Here is a 21,803-nt window from a genome sequence, read left to right as displayed (position 1 = left end):
AATAATTAATAAAGATGGTTGTATGCATCATGACTGACCCTAATTTTTTTTATTTTCATTTTTATTTCCTTCATTTATCCTCTCTATGTACATATTTTACCTAACACTTAACGGAATTGTACAGATGGATATTTCTGATCCAAACCCCAAGAATCCATGCACGAGCCCTGGTGATGTCACGCCATGGCCCAGTGTGGTCCGCGCCTGCCAGAGTCTCACGCCCCCATGGGTTCCTTTTAGTCTGAGTAGCAAGCCCCACTGATTCCTGCAGAACGGCTGGGTTGGTGTCGAGCACAGTACTTGCCCAAGAACTGGCGTGCCTCGGTGGCAAAACTAGATGAGAAACACAATGTTTCATGGATCGCAAATCCGGAAAGCATCCTGCCCAGCCTTCTTGAAATTCCGAGCAGGGCCAGCTTATCTTCATAACTTTCTGATCCCTCCTACTCCTATTGCGCTGTGGACGACATTGACTACCAATTTTTGTTGAACATTTAGAGCAGATAAAGATTTGAGTGCATCGCGGTATGAGTTTTGGGTTTTGGGATAGTGCGTGTGTGAGTTTCCGAGAGACGAGTGGAGAACAAGCGGGGAAAGGGATGCTCTTTAAAGATTGAAGATGTGTGAATTCATTATAGCGGGAAGGACAAAACCCACTTGCATACGTTTGATCAATGACGACGCCGTTCTTGCTGCCTACTGTGCATGAAAATGGCTTCAATTTCTTCATTACTAACGTGAATACTAAACGAATTGTCTGCTCGAAAGGACAAACGCTACCTATATATGTGCATTATAACTTGCACACCGTTCACGATTTCATGAGCTCCATCAATTTACTACCCTAGCAAAGGAAGATAAATCAAGCAGACTACACCTCTAGCAAAGGGAGGGGGGAGGCTAGAGGACCACACCTTTATTTTTAGATGTGGTGATCACAAGCAAACATGCTAATAAGGCAACTGCCCCTCGAATCGATCAAATTTCTGACATTCCTGATTTGAGTTTCCAAGTAGGAGTATTTGACAGGTAGCCAGACAGAAAAAAAACTAAGATTTCGCATACTATCGGAGAGCAATTAAGCAACAATCACTGCTTAATTCCACTGAGATGGAGTACAGTATGTGCACCGGCATCCACCGGCATCACAATCGCCAACGGCACCGGGGCCGACGTTGGTTTGACAGTTGTGTTGACAAGCCTTGGGGTTACACGGCCCACGGATGACAGGGGTCTGCCGGCAGTCTTCAGGGATTAGCGAGCCGCCACCATTAGCCGTCGCCTGGATCATCAGATCTATATGTTCGTACCAGCATATAAAGATTGCAGAGATTTATTATGAGAAAACGACAGTGGAAAGGTCGCCATACAAAATTGATCACAAAACATGCTCCAAACGTACATACCTGAGGATAGCAGCGCAACAAGGGCAAGCGAAAATAGTAGCATCTTGTACAACGACCTCATCCTGGCTTGATGGTGGAGAGAGAGAGAGAGAGAGAGAGAGAGAGAGAGAGATAGCGTGTTTACTGGGATGTCAAGCCAATCTTTTCAGATATGCCTGGGTTCCTGCTCTGTGATTAGGGTCTTAGATGGCTTTTTATAATGGACACATAGGTGCATGCTACAAGTTTTCGACTTATTTACATAATATTAACGTTTAAACACATTAATTTAATCATGGATCTGTATCCTATAAATGTGTATGTTGATATACACCCAAAACATACAGCTCATATATATAGTAAAAAATATTTATAGTATATTTTTTGCGAGGAATATTTATATAGTATATTTACACCCAAAACCTATAGCTCATCTACTGATGGCATTATTAATTGTGCATTTATTCGTGAATTGATTGCCTTGAAGGAAAAACCAAGGATCTATTTATGGCATATTGACTGGCCGCTAAAAAAGAATATATGCACAGTTAATATAAATCTTTCCAAAGATGTGCAAATTACTTTATTCTGGAAAAATATATAAGGAGGTTGTTTTTTTGGCAAGGTAGTGAGAATCATGATTTTATTGTGATTCTACGATGTTATGATCTAAATCGATTAGATATCCATATTTTCGCGAGGTCACGATCCTACTAGTGAGCCAACGCTTTGCAATTTTACCATAGAGGATCAATCTGATCCCAACTCAAGATCCTGAATATCTTCTTGTAAGCTTCTATACTACCCTCTTGATAAATACATGATTTCTTACGAATATCTTTTATAACTCTGGATACTAATTGGCAAAAATAAATATTATACATATCAAATTTGCCATGACAATATTTGCACACTAAGAAATTCAGTTTAAAAAACATCATTGGTTGCTCATTCACGCCTCGCTTACCTCCGGCCACTGAAATGTGGGCCACCACCATGCGGACAGAGCATACGCCGGCAGAACGTACTATATTTGCACAACCGGGGCAAGTTCACTGATCGGAAAATCAGTATTTTGCAAGTGTTCGTACCAACTACATCGCTGGTGTATTTACTTATTGAGGCAATATCACCGGCAATCATACAACTTGCGCAAGATGTTCAGTTTAGTACTAAAACTTTAAAAATATAGATTTATAGTCATCTAACTTGTTGTTTGGTGCAAATACGGTGCTTTTTACATCCACCCAGCTTGCGTGGCATGCCAACATTGCGTGGCCCACATATTAGTGGGTGAGAGAAAAAAATCAAGAAAGATTTGGTGAAGTTTGGCCATTCGAGGAGCTCAAATGCGTGATGTTCGTGCAAGATTTGGTGAAGTTTGGCCATCCGAGAAGGTCGTGGCAAAAAAGAAAAAAAAATCAAATTTCGGGTATGTGAGAAACATTTGTTCATGCCGATTTTTTTTCTTGTCGCACGCTCCTTGATCGTCCAAACAATTTACACAAACATCACCCACGCACCAACACGTAGCTTTGTTTGGTTGTTTGACAGTACTCCGTCGAGCAAGAGCATCACGATTGGGGGCCGTGGAGTGGTGAAGAGGAGGTCGTGCAAAGGGCAGCCTCTTGTATTCTACCTGTAGGCGCCTAGGCCAGCGGTCCCGGACGGTGTCGTCGACCGCAGCACTCCCCAAGGTTGCTCCCGCACCAACCTCTTGTCTATTCGATGTTCGAAGTTTACTGCTAGCTTTCCTGTACATGTGATCTGGTGGTTTCCAATGGATAGAAGCCAATGTGTTCGACGAAATGCCTAAGCCCATCCGTACATTGTACAATGGCAGATTTGGATACTGTGACTCGTTGAGGTAGCTGTGGCATACTCTGCGAGAGAAACAAGGGTTGGATTTTGATGGCGGAGTGAATAGCAATTTTTGAACGAAATAGCGTTGTGCTCGCATTGGGAGGAGTATGTCAGAGGAAAATAGGGGAAATTTAGGAATTACCTGGCTCGTTTGTTGTTGTTTTGATTAAAATATTCATTATTCTTGGCTGCTTACTTCCTTCCTTGTCGTTAGGCTGTTAGTGGATGATCGGTTGATCTTTCTCCCGAAGTTCTTAGCATGGTTTTCGAGTCGCGACTCATGCGAGTCTCTCTGGGGCAGTGACTCGGAAGAAGTCGAGCCTGCGTTGTGACTAGTCGCGAGTCGACACTAAGCTGAGTCGACCATATTTTTGCGACTCATAGACTAGTCGAGCGACTCGAAATCCATGGTTCTTAGTATATGTTTGAACCCCTAATGCTTATGAGTGCTTTTTCTTCACGCATAGTGTAGCCTTTCATAAGCTTCACGCATATTTACATGTAGCCTTTCATAAGCTTGTCTGGTCCGACGTATGGACTTTGACCACCACGTATGTTTTTTCTTCCTGTGTTTCCATCTAGTTCTACAATGTATTTTTGCCATGTGATGGATGTAGGTATTTTCTTCTTAATTTCCATGCCTAGTGTAGATGTACTTTTCCATGGCTTCCCTGTGGGTTACAGGGTTAGATGATTAACGTTCTCATAATTTGAACTCCCCATTGTGGGCTTCATGTGTTCTTGTGTGTATTTTTCAGATGCAGATTTCTACATTGAGTAATCAGTGATTATCCAAAGTTTTGTCATGGATGTATTCCTATTGTTACATTTAGGGGGCCATGGTTGTTATGCTGACTCCTGATGACAAGTGGGATGGCATGGATGTAGTTTTTAACTGAAATTATAGATGTAGTTCAACCTGTTGAAGGGCATGTATTTTGCTGAATCATAACCATAATGGGCTGTGTTTTCATCTCTAGTCAATGGAGTTTATCATGATTTTCCTTCATGTCCACCATGCAGTTTCAGTGTGTGCCAAAATGTTGTTTTGCAACTTCTAGCATATCTATTTCACATCCTACAAAATTTATAAAACACAGGGATATTTTTAACCATTCCATCAAATAGAACTCACCAAGAAAGCAGAACTGTACAAGTAAGTAACCATTCTGTTTGTGGTCTTGTCAATTGTATCCATCTGTTTACTGGTAGTATCTTATCTCTGCCGTTCGTCAATGTTGGGTAATACTAGGATCGTAACATACAGATCGCCGCTGCAATGCTAACAGTACTAGAGCTTAATTAATCTTAAGAAAATTGTATGGCAAAGAACATTCAGGTGCATGATACCACTACCATGGAATAGAGAAAGCTAATTCATTGACAGTGCAGGTTTGTGAGGTGTCTGGTGCCCGGCCAAGAACTAGCAAACTTTTTTTTTGTCCAAACAGTGTGTTTGCAGTTTTCTCCATATGCATGCATGTACTAGTGATCTCGATCGGTGAAGCGAGAAAATTAAAGGAGTTTTTATTTTTTCATGACAGCAAGAATAATTTTAAGGAAGTGGAATGCCTTGTGTTTGTCTTGTTAAGCTTCGAGCAACAACTATCAACTAGTGGATGTAGTTGAGAGTTCAGAGTTTTAACCTGAACATCATTGATCTTTCTGACTTGAGTTGGATCAAAAATATGCCATAGTTCTCTTCGCCGCAAAAATATCAACAAACCCGCTGTTGCTTAAGCGTATTGCTACTGTTCTCTTTTTTTTCAGACTCTGTTCATATTTTTCGCTCATTAACAGGTACGGGCAACAAGCTGAAAGGCAATCCTGTTTCTTCCTACTCTGGTGGCAAAGCCAATGTTTCTTTTCCATGAAAGTGTTCAAGGCAGCAGACAGTTCGATGTAAGCCCCCCACTCTCTTCAAATCTACGGACCTTTTTCCTGTTCTTTCTCCTTTAAAACCAGGATGTGTTTTCTTTCGTCTAACTACCGATATTGTTTCGGGTGTGCTCATGGGCTGTTAATTAGGACACATAAACAGATTAACCAGGATATCACTCATCATAAGTATGCGTATTTCACTTTCTTTGAGTTCACATGTGTATACTGATCTTTCTCTACAGTAGTGTCATGGAGGCAACATATTTTCTTTCATCTTTGATCTATTTGTTGTTGCTGGATGTATAGCTAGCTCCGTTGTTAGGTATAAAAAGTAGGAAAACTTTGGTTTTCAATCGGATGAACTTTCTCATCGGCGTCGATGTTGTGATGCAGCACTCAGGTGCTGCGCTGTTGTGCGGTCCATCGGTGTCTAACGGCGCTGCAATGCATCGTTCAATTGTTCGACGCTCTGAAGCAGCGGTCGTCGTCAACTGTTGGTGCTACAACGCATCCTCGTCGGTGCTGCTATGCAACCCAGCGGTAGTTGCCAGTGCTGCGATGCAGCGTCGACGGTCGTCAGCGGTTGTCTGTGCTGCAACTCAGCCTTCCACGGTGCTGCCATGCAACACTCGATAGACTGTCAGCGGCCGGCAGTCAACAATGTTCTACATGCAATCAGTGCTGCAGAGGGGCGACGTGGTTCTTCTAGTACGGAGTCTGGGGCGTGGTGCTTCTCGCATGGGGCTGCGTTGATGCGGCGCCCAGTTTTGCGTTGACTGGATCGAACCGCTACGCTGGAAAGGATCCCACAAGTCTGGGGTGGGCTCGTGGGGTTGCTTGTTTGGCAAGTCACGGTAGGTTTTGTTCGATTTTGAGTCCAAACAAGCGCATAGTCGTCTCTTCTTCTTTGTACATATAAATAAACCGACGAGAACACGAAATCGCTGCTAGGTCAAGAAAGTCTCCGCTCTGTTTTTCCCCAACTATGGGAGAGAGTTTTGCACCGCGCGCCATGGCGGACGACGGCATGGATCCCACCCAGTACTACCACAACAGGCTCGGCGCGCTCGCCGCGCAGAAGGCCGCCGGCGTCAACCCCTACCCGCACGCCTTCCAGCCCACCGTCTCCGTCGCCGACTACGTCCACAGGTACAGGGGCCTGGCCGACGGGGAGAAGCTGGTCGACGTCACCGAGTCCCTGGCCGGGAGGATCATGAGCAAGAGGACGTCGTCCTCCAGCCTCCTCTTCTACGACCTCCACCGCGGCGGCGCCAAGGTCCATGTCATGGCAGACTCCGGGACCTCGGAGCTGGAGACTCCCGAGGAATTCTCCGCTTTCCACTCTGGCGTGAAGCTTGGTGACGTGGTCGACGTGCGTGGGTTCCCTGGTAAAAGCAACCGAGGCGAGCTCAGCATATTCCCTGCATAGTTCGTCGTGCTCTCGCCCTGCCTGCACATGCTGCCGCGGCAGCCGAATAGGCACCGGCGCGCGCCGCCGCTGCCGTGGGCGCCCGGCATGCCCAGGAACATGGAGAGCTACGCCCTCAAGGACCAGGAGACACGGTACCGCCGGCGGTACCTCGATCTCATGGTGAACCCTGAGGTGAGGTTCGTCTTCACGGCGCGAGCCAGAGTCGTCTCCTTCATCCGCAGCTTCCTTGACAAGCGTGGGTTTCTGGAGGTGGACACCCCGATGATGAACGTGGTTGCTGGTGGCGCCGCCGCGAGGCCGTTCGTCACGCACCACAACGACCTGAACATGAAGTTGTACATGCGCATCGCGCCGGAGCTCTACCTGAAGCAGCTCGTCGTCGGCGGACTGGACCGCGTGTACGAGATCGGGAGGCCTTCAGGAACGAAGGCATCGACACGACGCACAACCCCGAGTTCACGACGTGCGAGTTCTACATGGCCTATGCGGATTACAACGACCTGATGGAGCTCACGGAGGAGATGCTGGGCGGCATGGTGAAGGAGCTCACGGGCGGCTACAAGGTGCAGTACCACGCCAACGGCGCCGACAAGCCGCCTATCGAGATCGATTTCACGCCTCCGTTCGCGCGAATCGACGTGATCAAGGGACTTGAGGACATGGCCGGTCTCAACATACCGGAGGAGGATCTGTCGACCCACGATGCCAACGACAACGAGTACTTGATGGAGGCTTGTGCCAGGTACGACATTACGTGCCCGCTTCCACACACGACGGCACGGCTGCTGGACAAGCTTGTCTGGCACTTCCTGGAGGAGACATGCGTGAACCCGACGTTCATCATCAACCATCCGGTGATCATGAGCCCACTCGCGAAGTCACACAGGGACGAAGCCCGGTCTGGACTGACTGAAAGCTTTGAGCTGTTCATCAACAAGCATGAGGTGTGCAACGCCTACAGGGAGCTGAATGACCCCGTCGTGCAGAGGGAGCGGTTTGAGGAGCAGCTCAGGGATCGTCAGGACGGTGACGATGAAGCGATGGCCATGGACGAAACCTTCTGCACTGCCCTTGAGTATGGCCTGCCGCCGACCGGAGGCTGGGGTCTGGGGATTGATCGCCTCACCATGTTGCTGACGGATTCCCAGAACATAAAGGAGGTCCTCCTGTTCCCGGCCATGAAGCCTCAAGACAGCTAGCTATTTGAAAAGATGAAATTCTTGTCCTATGAAAGAAACAAAAATGGAATTTAAGTTATGGACAGTAATTGCCCATTGTAAATATGGTTTCCTAGTTCTGTGCTTTACAAATAGTTAATTTCTGTACTTCGAGAAATAACAAGCAATGTTAACTAGTTCTACGTTATTTTAATGGACAGTAACTCCCATTGCCAATATGATTTTCTATTTCATTGAGTTGCTATAACTAACCTCATGTTCATGTATTATGTTTTGGTGTTTTTTCTTCTGAAAAAGAGGACAACTCCCGTCCCAGAATCCCACATACAACAAGAAGTTTCTGCTCCAAACAGTAGAGCAGAAACATTTACTGATCGCCTCACCATGTTGCTGACGGACTCCCAAAACATCAAGGAGGTCCTCCTGTTCCTGGCCATGAAGCCTCAGGATCAGTAGTAGTGTCGAAGCTGAAATCCTTTTCCGATAATGAAAGAAGAAAAATGGAGCGCTATTTATTAAATTCTCTTCCTTTTGACAAATAGTTAATTTATGTACGTACTTTTTGAGAAATAACAAGGAAATATTTCATAGTTCTCTTGTTTTAATGTACAGTAAATCCCCATTGTCAATATGGTTTTCTGACTTATTGAGTTCCGTATAATTAACTCCTCTCTGATCATGCTGCCGCCATGGAACACTTAAAACTTCTTGATTGCTGTCATGTGCAGCTTGTTCATCCAAGAATTGTATGGAATCTTTTTTGCACCACGTTGGCATCATATAGAGTTACAGTCTAGACTGATCTGTTTCATGTTTCTTGCAACATCTGTTGGCTAGTGAAGTTCAGATTCTTCCTTTCAGTAAAAGAAGGTTCTCACGGGTATTAATGCCTTGCTGAATGTACACCACTGGTTTTAGCTCTCTTTTTTTGATTTCATTGTGCTTACAACCAATATTTAGTCACATTAGCACCATTTATGCAATAACATAGCTAATAAAAGATGTTGAAGTTTTTCAGGTTACACCACAAGCGAAAGGAGCACGCATATTTGATGGTAGGGGAATTTCTCCTTAGAACCTGACAATTCTAAAATATAAATCATATTTGAAATATGGAGCAGTTATTGCTTTTATCCTGCAATGAAATTTATTTCTATTTCTGATTTTAACTCAAATCACACAACCCCTTTCAGATATTGTAGCTATCTATATGTGAAAAAGGGTATTTTGCTGCTTCCTACATGTGCTTGGTGTGTATCCTGTCTATGCCAAGCTGTATATTATTGCAGAGATACGTTGTGTTTACATATAAATAAGACAACACAGTGCAAATTTACGTGTAATTGCAAATTTCAAGTGAGTGTACCCTACAATGCAAACACGATACCCTTTGGGAAGTACCTTTAAACTGAAAGAGAATGGATTTCCCGACCTAGGTAAGGAAGTTTCTTATTTCTATGTATGCCAACTGACTCAATGTTTCAACCTTGGTATTTTCGTAATAAGACTCAGACAAAATCTGGGATGAGTGAGCCATGATGTTCTTGCTATTGCTTAATATATACGTTCTAGCAAGTACGAGCATGTTTGAATAATCTTTCTTATCTTCTGCTTATCTTGACCTCGCCTTTTGTCTCCACAATGATGAACATAAACCATGTGCTATGTGTTCTGCATATGAGATTCCTGAAACTGAAAACCAATTTGTAGGTTGCATCTCTCCGCAAAATATATTTTTATGATCCGTCTTGGTTTGCTAGAACAATGGGAAAATCTGAATCTCACGTCCATGGTAAATGAAAATGAACTTTGCCTGCATTTTTTCCCTATTGGTGGGAGCTTAATTTGCGAATAAACATGGGTTTTCATTTTTCCTTTTTTCTCCCTGATATGGCCAGAAGTAAGCATATGTGGACATTAAGAATCGTTGCCTTCTTTATGTGTGAAAGACATAATGTTGTCTCTAATTTCGGCAATATGCAGTTGTGCATGTACGTTATGAACTTGTGATTGTAGCTCTAGGCAGTAATGCATCACTGCTTCATGAACCTGTAAATATGTGTTATCTAGCAGATGCCTAAAACACCAAGGAGAAAACGGGGCAGCGAAGCACACAAGCACTTTAGTAAATCCGTTGATCTGCAGTAGACTTATATTAGAGTTTGCGGATGAACATGGTCAACTTGTTCTCATGTCTTCAGGTGGGAAGGGATCCGTTTATTTTTCCTGGGACTTTGATCCAACAGCACATCTTTCCTCTTGTTTCACGAAATGACATACTTTTGATTGGCAGCTAGAGAAAATAGCATACTTCTTTTTTTTTTGCTTTTTTTCACGTCTAGGCCAACTTCTCGGATATTATAGGAGGATTTTGCCCACATCACTTACACCTGGTTGGATCAAACATTAGCTACCAAAATCCGACAGTTGCCTGACTAGAGAAAGAACAAAGTAACAACCTCGTCGTGCTTCGTCCTGGACCTGTACTACCAAAAGAAGATGAGGGGCACGCAGCCCCCATGGCGCCAAATCCCGGCTCTAATTTTTTTCACCGGGAGCACACAGGGAGGAAGCGTCCTCCCTAGCCGTCCCAAAATCCCAAGCACTGCCATCGTATCTTGCTAACTTTCTGATGCCTCCTACTCATAGCATGGTGTGTTCAAGAAAGAAAACATCTATGTGCTTCCAGCCACATTGACTACTATTTTTCTATTGAAGCTTTAGAGTTGATCCAGATTTCGTGGCATTGCTTTGGGTTTTGGAATACTGTGTTAGTGAGTGCGTGTGAGGGCCGACGAGGTTAGTGAAGAATGGAGAAGCAGCGAAAGAAAAGGCAGGTTTTAAAAGACAGAGATTGTAGAAGTACTGATAGGAGTAGCGACCGGTGTGTTGCCAAGATGGTGGTTTTAGGCATACTGATGTATTACTTTGTAAAGTCTTGATGAATAATTAATAAAATGGCTGCATGCATCGTTCAGATACAGAGGCCCGGGGTATATCCTCCTTTAAAAAAAAAAGAAGTACTGGCATGTCCGTGGTCTTGAATGTGAGCGTCACTGTCATGTGGTACACCAACTCCAGTGACGTTGTAATAAATTATACTCCCTCTGTAAAGAAATATAAGAATATTTAGATCACCAGTTTAGTGATGTAAACACTTTTATATTTCATTACTGCAGGAGTACTAGAGAAAAGACAAATGTCACTTGCATATGTTGATGGATTAACTCACCATGCTGTAAAGTAACCGGGCCGGAGCCGTTCGCCCCCACCCCCCCCCCCCAAGGGCGCTGAAAAAGAGCCACCTGGGGGCGAGCCGGCGGTAGATTGGTCCCTGGGGGCGATCTAGCTCCCAGTCACCCCCCCCCCCAAGTCGCGGCAAATTCAAACTACGTTGTTCCCGCTCACAAAAAAACGCCCAGTCCAGCGATCAGCGGCCAAGTTTGGCGTACAAAAAAACGAAAGGACGCGTGGGCAACCCATCAAACGGCGGGGTCGGCCTCCGGCATCGGCGGAGTCGGCGTTTCTCGGGCTTGACGGTGTCGGATCGGCTTCTGTGATGGGCGGCGTCGGCACGGCTTCTGTGCTGCTGGGCGTCGTGGAGGCATCTTCGCTCGGGCTTGGCGGCGTCGTCGGCGTGGGCGTGGGACTTGGCGGCGCCGTCGATGGCAGCTGGTTCAGGATGAGGCCGTGCTCCGCTAGGTACCACGCCTTGAGCTGCTTGTCGTTGCTCTAGAGCATGTCCGCCCCGCCCATCAGAAATGCCAGGTCGGTGTTCCTCTTCTTTGCGGCGACGTTGATGCAGAGTAGGTCGAGCTTAACGGTGTTGTTCATCATCAACGCCGACCAGCACGCCTCAGTCTTCTCTCCACGCAGGTCGGCCCGGGCCTGTGCGTCGGCGAGGCAGTGCTCGATGGACTCTTGCACTCGCGCGGTGGCCGCATCGGCGTGCTTCCCCTTCTTGGCCCCTTTGTTACCTTCGGGGCACCCGTCGCTCGCGCCCGGCGTTGGCGCGTCCGGCTTGTAGGTCTCCTTGGCCTTGGCGAGGGTGCGTCAGACTTCCGCCCACTTCTCGCACTTCTCGATCCGTGGCTCACTGGTCCTGGCCGCCCCCTTCTTTTTCTTTCGTTTCCTTGCCGGCGCCAGCGCCGGCTCCTCCTCCTCATTCTCGTCCTCCTCCTCCTCATCCGGCTCCTCCTCACCATAGTCGAGCTCGTCATCCATGTCGTCGTTGAGGTCTACCGTGTCATCCTGCGCAGTGAACCCGGGGACGAGGCGGTGGCGGCCGAGCCTGCCGTGATGATGTCGTCCATGTTGGCTTCGGTCGCGTCGATGTCGCCGAGGTGTGACGCGGAGGCGTGGGAGAACGGCTGCGCGCCACGATGAAGAGCGGGCGTCGGGGAGGATGCGTAGGCCGGCGGTGAGTAGTTGTACGGAGGATACTGCATGCCGGCGAAGGCGGGCGAGGGCGTCCGTTGGGCCGGGTGACCATGGGGGAAGGTGATGTTGGGGTTGAACCCATCGTGCACGTCCCCGTCGGCGTAGCCCGGCGACGGCGAGCAGCCCCAGGGTTGCAGCGACGACGAGAAGCCGGCCGGAGAGCTGACGCTTTGCTGGCTCTAGGGCACGTACTGGCCATGGACGCCGGGTGGATTCATCATCCCCATGCGAGCCGCCTCGGCTTGTTCGGCCAAGCACTCCGCTTGATCCGCCGCCGCCGCAGCCGCGAGCGTCGCACTATCCCTTGCCTTCTTGGTGTTGGCCCTGTTCCGCCGGTCGGTGGTGACAGCCTCCCGGCGCTGAACTTCAGCCCTCTAGTGGGCGTTGGACATGCCCGGGGGCTTGAACGGCGGCGCCCTCGGTTTCCTCTGCTTCCGCTGGGCGATGACGGCGGTCGCACCGGTCGCGGCGCGGGGACCACATACTTCTTTGGCGGCATGACGGCCGGCGCGAAGGAGGAGCAGTAGGAGATTGGCGGGAGGAATGGAGAGAATTAAAGGGAAACCGGGGGGAAAGCGGGAAGAAACGATGGGAAAAGGCCCTCCTCTCGCCTACAGAACGGCCCCACGCCCCTTTTCGCTTGTGCCGCCCCCCCAGCGCGCCGGCTGTTATTTCGGTCCAACCCGGCGAAAAACGGACTCCTGGGGGCGCGACTGGTCCGATTTTCGCCCGCCGACACTAAAAAATGCCTTGGGGGGGGGGGAGGGGGGCTGTTGGGGGCACGGCTGGAGATGCTCTTTGACCTTGTTCAAACCAAAAATATGTATGCGCAGCCACCACCACATGTCCATTGAGCGAGGAAGTGAGCTAGACCCAAAGCAATAGTTAGACAGGTTTAGTTCGGGTATATTACTAAAAACACACTAGAGATACATCCAAGTATAAACAATAAGAAACTAGTGTTACATATTGTGGATGTAGCAAATTTTCTAAGGTCCAATTGTACCAAGTTACACAAAAAATATGGGGCTAAAATATATTGGTCATTTGATGTAATTTAATAAACTTCTTTACATTGTATCTCTTCGACATAGTATTAGCTACGTTAGAGCATCTTGTTCCAAGAAAGAGAGATTGTTTCCTTAGAACTACATATCCTAGTTGTGGACTGCACAGGTGGAGAGTAAACTGGTCAAAACCACCACATTTGTGGCTGGGGTACTCCAAAACCACCATTTATACAAAAAATCACAAAAGACCACCACTTCTGCGTCAAGTAAATAACAAATGCATTAAACGAGCTGCCAGCCGCGACTAACCATAAAACTGACTTCCTAGGCCCACACATCAGGATGACATGGCATGCGTATGTGAATATGATGCTGAGGTGGAGCGCGTCCCACATGTTAGCTCAATCTTCTTCCCATCTTCTTCCTCCTGCCCGAGCCCTTGCCACCCCTCCTGCTCCCAGCTGCCATGGGCAGCCCGCGCCACCGCGCGCCATGGCCATGGGAAGCCCCCTCCGCCCCACTTGCTCTCAGCCGCCGTGGGCAGCAGTCGCCGTCTGGCGTCATGGCCATGGGGAGCGGGCAGCAGCAGCGGCCAACAGCTGCCGCAACGGACACATGCAACAACAGTGGTAGCGGGCAGCAGCAACGGCCGCAAGTACCGAGCAGCAGTAGCGGGCGCGTACAGCAGCACCGGTAGTGGCCGCAAGCAGTAGCACAACGGCGACACAACCAAGGTCAGAGCAGCCACGGCTGACGCACACAGGGACCTGATTGCTTTTTATAAAAGAACTAATAGGGACCTGATTGCTCTCTTTTTAAAAATTACAAGGACTTGATTGCGCATTGTCCACGTAGATATTCCACGTTGGCCCGACATGTGGGTCCAACCAGTTAGTTTTGTGCTTAGTCGCAGCTTAGTCTCGAATCAGTGGAATTTGTTACTCACTTGCCGTAGAATTGGTGGTGATTTGTGATTTTTGAAAAAAGCGGTGGTTTTGAAGAAAACTTTTTTGCGAGTAGGTGGTTTTGGAGTACCCTAGCGACAAATGTGGTGGTTTTGAGCAATTTACTCACAGGTGGGAGACATTGCAAATGTTACATATTGTTGCTTGGATCTTTGCTAACTTCTTGATGCCTCCTACTCCTACAAGTAGAGAGGCAAGGCACAATTGCCATCCAAGTATTTGTTTGTGACAACTTAATCATCATTTTTAATTTTCAATCAGAATGACTAGAACCAACCTAGATTTCAAATGCATATGCTTACGAGTTGTGTTTGTGGGTGTGCATGTGGATGACAAGTGGAGAATCATGTGTGCAAGGAATGACACTCCTCTCTTTTTGAAGATCGATGGAGGAGGTAGAATCAATTTGGGTGGGGCCTTGATTATTAGTGATCACATGGGCAAACAAATAGACTTGTAGTAAAAATATCCATCATATCATATTTCCCAAATATCAATGTGTGACAACACTAGTACTACACAACACTATTCCACATATCACATCTGTCCAAATAGACCATCTTTACTAACTAGCTTCACATTGTCACAGCTACCCATCTACTACTACTACTACTACTACATCTATAAAAACATATATGAAAACTTGCATATAACAGGACCTCTATGCATGTTCATCATTGACATTCTGAACACATCATCATCGACGTCAACGACATGAAGATTTGGCTAGTCTCACCTCGAGGTCGGAGGGGGTTGGTGACGGGGACGATGCAGGGGCAAATACTTGGTTTCTGCAGAAACAAAATATAAACAAAAACATTATTATGCTGATTTTAGGACTTAGTGAAACCATATAAGCTATCAACTAAAACCTAAAAGAATATTAAATCAAAGTGTTACATATCAACTAAATCTATTAACTATGTCTAAATTGTTACTAATTCACTCTAAACCCTAAAAACTACTAACTAAATCAAAGTGTTACATATCAGCTAATCAAAATGTAGGAGGGGCTATGTGGATGGAGGAGGGGGTGGAGGGGCTGTGGATGGAGGAGGGGGACGGAAGAGGGGCTATGGAGGAAGGAGGGGTTGTGGATGGAGGAGGAGGGGCGGCTAGAGGAGGGAGGAGCAGAGGGGAGGGAGGAGGGAGGAGGAGGGGTGGCTAGAGGAGGAAGGAACAGGGGTGGGATGATGGGAGGCTAGAGAAGGGAGGAGGGAGGAGGAGGGTTACCGAGGCCAGGGGATGGCGGCGACGGCGGTGGCAGTAGGAGGAGGACGGCCGCGACGGTGAGGGAGTGAGACAGGGAGACTGGAGAACGGGCGGGACAGAGGATAAGGCTGGCTTAGCAGCAACGCGGGTAACATCACATCGATATTGCTAAACACATTAGCTATAGCGCGGGTTCCAGTCCAGCGCTATTGCTAAGTGGGGACGGGCAGTTGGGCCCGGGCTGGCCACAATAGCAGCGCGGGCCGTGGGTCGGCGCTACTGCTAATGTGTTTAGCAGTAACGTTGGGCCGTGACCCACACTGCTGCTATGGCCAGCCCATGGGGGCACGGCGGGGCCCGGGCTGGCCACAGTAGCAGCACGGGCCATGGGTCGGCGCTACTGCTAATGTGTTTAGCAGTAACGTTGGGCCATGACCCGCACTGCTGCTATGGCCAGCCCATGGGGGCATGGTGGGGCCCACATAGTAGTAGCGCCTGTTTGTCAAGCCCGCGCTACTACTAACCGCCACCGGCAGCGCGTGATTTGCACCGGTGGTACTGCTAAATAACAGTAGTGCAGCCCATTAACACCACGCTACTGTTAATCCTCTACCTATAAGGTATTTTCTAGTAGTGTGATCATCCCACTAGGCAGAGGCGTCATTCGATACAGATGAGCTCTCTTCAGCAAGTGGCATTAGATTGGCTGCACTTGAGCCTCGCCCAATTGCTTTGAGCCTTGGCGCTCTGGTGTCTAGCTAAGATGATGTCCCTTAAAGTTGCATTTGTCTTGTCCCTAACCTCCAAGCTCTAGAGTTTTTTTTCTATTTCTATTTTTTGTTTCTTGGACTTTCGTTGATTAACTGAGAATGCAAAAACAAAAAACAAAAACTCCTAGAAATATAGAATCAAGACAGAAAGGTCATCCAGGTATTTGTGTCGCACAAATTAATCATTATTTCTAATTTGTTAATCCAAGGACTAGAACCAATCTAGATTTTCAAATGCATAGGTGTAAGAGGCAGTGGCTTAGGAGTTGTGTTTACGGATGTTGCCTGTGGCTGTGGGTCGACAAGTGTAGAATGAAGCGGGAATGGAATGAGAATCCTTGCTTTTAAAGATGGATCGTGGAGAGCTACATTTCAATGAGTATGCAAAGTGAACCGCGACCTTAGCAGGAGAAGTCAAGAGGCCCCCAACCCAACACAAAAAACATGACCAAAAATCCCTCAATCATCCAAAACTAGAGTTCACAATTAACCACACGTCTGTACAAGTAAATGTAAAAACTAACAGAACTTAACCTATCATAAATATACTGGGGCAACTATTAAACTGAAGTAAATGCAGTTAACAACGTTAATTAGACATATAACTCTTCCTCGACTTGTCAACTTGGTAGTGAAGATGGATGGAGCCTGAACACGATAGTGACATCTGTATTCAGGGTGTCTATGTGCTAACCCGGCACCAATGAGGAAGATTACAGGAGCAATACTCAAGCCCAAAATGCCTGTGAGTGCATTGGATGAACACGGAGCAAGAGAATGTATGGACTGACCTCGTGCATTGGACGGTGGTGATTTCTAAGCAGATCAAGCCGTCACAAACACATAGAACGACAGAAAAATTATGAACACACAGAGAGACACAAAGAGCTTACCTGAGAAATGCTTGATCAAAATGCAGGATCTCATCTGATCCCCCTGGAGCCGTACGAAGTGACCGCACTCTTATGTCGTGCCATGGGATAAGATAGAAGTGCGGTACTTTTCCAACTCAGCCCCCCTACCCTCTTGAGTGCGAGTGCGCCCTGTGAAGTTTGACGAGCACAAGCGCAGCGCGCCGCGCTATATCTCCCACCGAGGCGCACAGAACAGTGGCGAGCGATGCGAGGAGGGCACAATGTCGGAGAGGACTGGGGAGGCGAAGAGAGTTGAATGGATTGGGAATGGGATATCTCTCTGTCCATGCATCTGCACGTCACATAGCAGTCCTCGCAGAATACATCTATTGATCTGCAGTAGACTTATATGGACTACATTAGAACTTGCGTATACACATGGTCATCTTTATTCTCATGTATTGAGGTGTCAAGGGAGCGGTTTATATATCGAGAAATTTGCACACTTTTCCTGGGACCTTTTCTTTTGTTTGACTAAACAGCAAACTATAGATTGACTGCTAGACAAAATAGCACACACAGGTCTGAAGGGAGCAGTCGCGAGACCAGAGAAAGTGGAAGTCACCAGACCAGAGAAAGAACAAATAACGCCGCCTCCTCGTCGTGCATCCTCCCAAACCCGTGCTACCAAAACAAGGCAAGTATCTGCAAACGAGTGGCATGCAGGCCCCATGACACCAAATCCCCACTCTAAAATGCTTCACTCGGGCAGTAGATGGATGTTGCGTCCTCCCTGGCCTTCCCAAAATTCCAGGCACTGCCATCATATCTTGCTAACTTTTCGATGCCTCCTACTCCTACCGTGGTGTGGTTAGGAAAAATAATCTATATGCTTCCAGCAACATTGACTGCGATTTTTCTATAGAAGCTTTAGAGCTGATCCAGATTTTACCGCACTGTGATATACGTTTTGGATTTTGGGATAATGTGTTAGCCAGTGTGTGTGTGAAGGTCGGGAGGTTAGTGAAGAATGAAGAAGGCAGAGGGTGGGGTTTTATAGATAGAGGATGTAAAAGTACTGACATGTGTGTGATCTTGATTATTAGCCGCATTACCGGTGAGCTGGTACACAGGCCCCTGTTAGGTTGTAACTAAATGTAGCAGAAAGGACTAAAGTCACTTGCATATGTTGATAGATCCTGTCATGCTTCTAGTGATTTAACTCACCATGTTATAAAGTGACGACGGTCAATATATAGACCGGACGGTGGCCTTCATACCTCCAGGATCTATGGCCGCTTCAGGTAGTTCTCACCACCCCGACCCGTCTCCCCTCCAGCAGCCGCCATTGGCGGCGGCAACCCCAACCTCGCCGGTCACGCTCTCGGCACCATGTGCCATCTCTCATTCCAGGCCACAGCCCCTTCTAGTAGGCTTAGGGTGGAGAATGGAGGATGGGGGTGTATGCGGGTCTGCCACTCACACCCATCCAAGCCGGCAATGACGACAAAGTCGGCTCTGCCGGCGGGCCAACCGCCGCGCCTGACCCCCAAGCCGGCACCGCTCCCAGCTCTCCCAAATGCTTTTAATTTATTATGATAATTATTTATCACAGTGATTGCCGTGATTTTATCAATCTTTTTTGGTGCTCTTTCCTTAAACCTCCAAAAACAACACCCTAGAGAAAACAAATAAAAAATAGTAACAATACGGAGCAGTTATTTCTTTGGTCTTGCTATGAAATTTTCAACTTCTGATTCTAACTCGAAGCGCACAACCCCTTTCATGTATTTGTAGCTCTCTACATGTGAGAAAAAAAGTATTTTGCTACCTCATGTAGTTTACATATGCTTGGTTTGAATCCTATCTATACCAAGCCCTATATTATGCCCGTGAAAAGTTGTGTTCAGGTACAAACAGGACAGCTTTTGTGCAAATTTTAGTGTAATTGCAAACTTGAAGTGAGTGTACCCTACAATGCAAACATGATATCCTCTGGGAAGTACATTGAAAACGAAAAAGAATGGATTTCCCGACCTAGGTAAGTAAGTTTCTTATTTCTATGTATGCCAAATGACGAGATGTTTCTACTTTGTGTTTCGTAACAAAACTATCAAAAAATCTGGGATGAGTGAGCCATAATGTTGTTGCCATTTATTGATATATATGTTGTATGAGCATGTTTGAATAATCTTTCTTATCTTGACCTCACTTAAGCCATGGGCAACATGTTCTCCATATGTGATTCCTAGAAATTGGAAACCAAAATATTTGTAGGTTGCAACTCACCCTTAAATCCAATTTTATGCTACCCACAAAAAAATAAATACAATTTTATGCTTCGTCTTGGTTTTCTAACAGATCCTCTGCGTGTATCGCATGCACAAGTTCTAGAATCATCCACCATCATCTTTCGTTGTCCCACCTCGAGGAGCGATCAATGCCTTCACCTTACCAAGCCATTCGGCTATAGATGCCACCATGATGCCAGACAACGCCACCATACTACGCGCTTTCATCAACACGCATCCGTCGACAAGACTCCGTTGCATCCCGTCGCTGAGAACCACCATCGTCGCTGCTGCGATGGATTCAAAAGCGCTCCTCCTCTTGTCTCCTCTAGTCAGCACCTTCTCCAAAATGATGCCCCCAAAAGGAAAAATGGCCCCGAAGGCACCGCTATCGTCCGATCTGGGAAACCCAAATCTAGGATAGTGAATGCAACCGACAATGCCTTCAACAAGTAGATGAAGCCCGAGACGCCGCCATCGTCCGCCACGATCAAGGTCAACACGATTTTCACTGATACTCGCGTCACTCTGAACCCTCAGCTGGTTGGATCCGAGCTAAGCCGTGCCATGCGCAGCCGCCAGAACGCCTGCAGGGAACCAACTTTCCCATGCCAACCCCTCAACGCACAGCCCGGTGTCAACGGGAAAAACCGAGAACGGATCTGGCACTAGTAGAAAATGGGCCTATTGTCCCGGTTTGTAAGGGCCTTTTGTCCCGGTTTCTGAACCGGGACTAAAGGGTCGTTACTAATGCCCTGTCCCTTTAGTCCCGGTTCAGTCCAGAACCGGGACAGATGGGCCTCCACGTGGCCTGTGCGCGGAGCCCAGGAAGGAGGGCCTTTGGTCCTGGTTGGTGGCACCAACCGGTACCAATAGGCATCCACGCGTCAGCATTTCTGTGGCTGGGGTTTTTGTTTTTTTTTGAATGGGGGGGGGGTGTTTGGGGGTTTTGGGGGGTTAATTTAGGTGTTTCATATATTGTGTTAGCTAGCTATAATTAATAGAGAGAAGTGTCCTCTCTTATGTCCGTGCTTGGTCGACGCTACGTACTATACATTCGTATAGAGAGGACTAGACACGCTAACTAGCTAGTAAGCAAACGAAGGAAACAGAAAATCGTCATGAACATATATGCATACAGAGAGAAGTGATATCGACCACCTCTCCTTCTCCGAGAGATTGGTCGAAAAAGAAGTTCTCGTATATCTACCGGCTACATATATACAATAATTATCTCTTACAAATATAATCTCCTAACATACGGACGTACGGTCCACATAGTATTCTCCGTCTTTAGCGATCACGTGGTCAAGAAAGAATGCCGCCAATTCCTCTTGAATTGCTCGCATGCGAGCTGGTGCTAGGAGTTCATCCCGCTTTCGAAACATCTAATTTGAAGAAGGGGGTCAATACATATATATGAATGAATTAAACTCAACACAAATGGTGGTAATAAAATAAAATTGTGAATGTTGTTATTTACGCACTTCATATTGTTCGTCAGAGTAGCCCCGCTCACAGGTCGTGTGGCGGATGGACTCGCAAACATAGTATCCATAGAAATCATTCCCTTGTTCCTGCCACAACCACTTTACAAGAAATAGAGGTCAATCAAACGGATAAGCAAGAATGCCAAATGGTATTGATGAAACTAGCGCTTGAATCACTAGGAGATGCGCGGAACATGCTACTATAGTACTTACTTTCGGGTGTCTAAATTGCAGCTTCTTCGGCAGTCCCGGAGCTTTTTTGGTGAATTTTCTCCAATCCCTACCAGACAAAGAAAACAATTACTTGATATATCAGGAAATGAACAAAGTTGCTGATATGGTGGATAATGATCGATTTAACTTACTTCTCGAGCATTTGAGTCATGTCCGCATAGTCCTGGGGATCTTTTCGTCTCGAGTCTAAGACGGTTACTAGTCCCTGCTCAAGCTTAATCTCTAGGAGAATATCGTGGAAACTGCACACGCATGCATAACTCATCAATTACATTACTATAACATTGACTAATATATAAGGGAAACCGAATATGCACAAGACAGTAACACTCACTTGAAGTTGTAAGGAAAGAGTATTATACCTTTGTTTTCATTTATTACCAACGATCATAGCAAGTTGGCCTCGGTATCTGTGGCATGAAATTTAACCTCAGTTGCATCTATGAGATTTGTGTTAATGAACCCAATATCACTGATTTGTCTTTTCTTCAATATCCGAGTCAACTAGACCGTGTCCGATCATCACGTGAGACGGAGTAGTCAACATCGGTGAACATCTACATGTTGATTGTATCTTCTATACGACTCATGCTCGACCTTTCGGTAGTCACCAGCTGCTGGGCCATCTCTGATAAGCAGCAGAAGAGACCAATTAGTACCCTTACAACCGAACAAGGCAAGGCAAGGTATTAAGACAAATGTGAACACATGAGATAAAATCTAGAGACGTGAACACAGAAGATAATAAGAACTACTCGTCATCATCACCAATATTGTGACCAGTGTGATCTTCATCAT

The 21,803-nt window shown here is 46.7% G+C and overlaps 1 long non-coding RNA gene and 1 pseudogene across 1 annotated transcript; one reads left to right on the top strand and one right to left on the bottom strand.

The window, feature by feature from the left end:
- Positions 1–948: 948 nt before the first annotated feature.
- LOC125547752 lies at positions 949–1,870 on the bottom strand. Its single transcript, XR_007300750.1, has 2 exons — positions 1,407–1,870; positions 949–1,296 (listed from the first exon to the last, which is right to left on the bottom strand). It is a non-coding gene; the product is annotated as an uncharacterized LOC125547752 (long non-coding RNA).
- Positions 1,871–6,141: 4,271 nt separating this feature from the next.
- Positions 6,142–7,760, top strand: LOC125546533 (annotated as a pseudogene).
- Positions 7,761–21,803: the final 14,043 nt, after the last annotated feature.

Source organism: Triticum urartu, chromosome 3 (genome assembly GCF_003073215.2).
Source record: "Triticum urartu cultivar G1812 chromosome 3, Tu2.1, whole genome shotgun sequence".
Lineage (NCBI taxonomy): Eukaryota > Viridiplantae > Streptophyta > Magnoliopsida > Poales > Poaceae > Triticum > Triticum urartu.
This window is presented reverse-complemented; position numbering and strand designations above follow the sequence as displayed.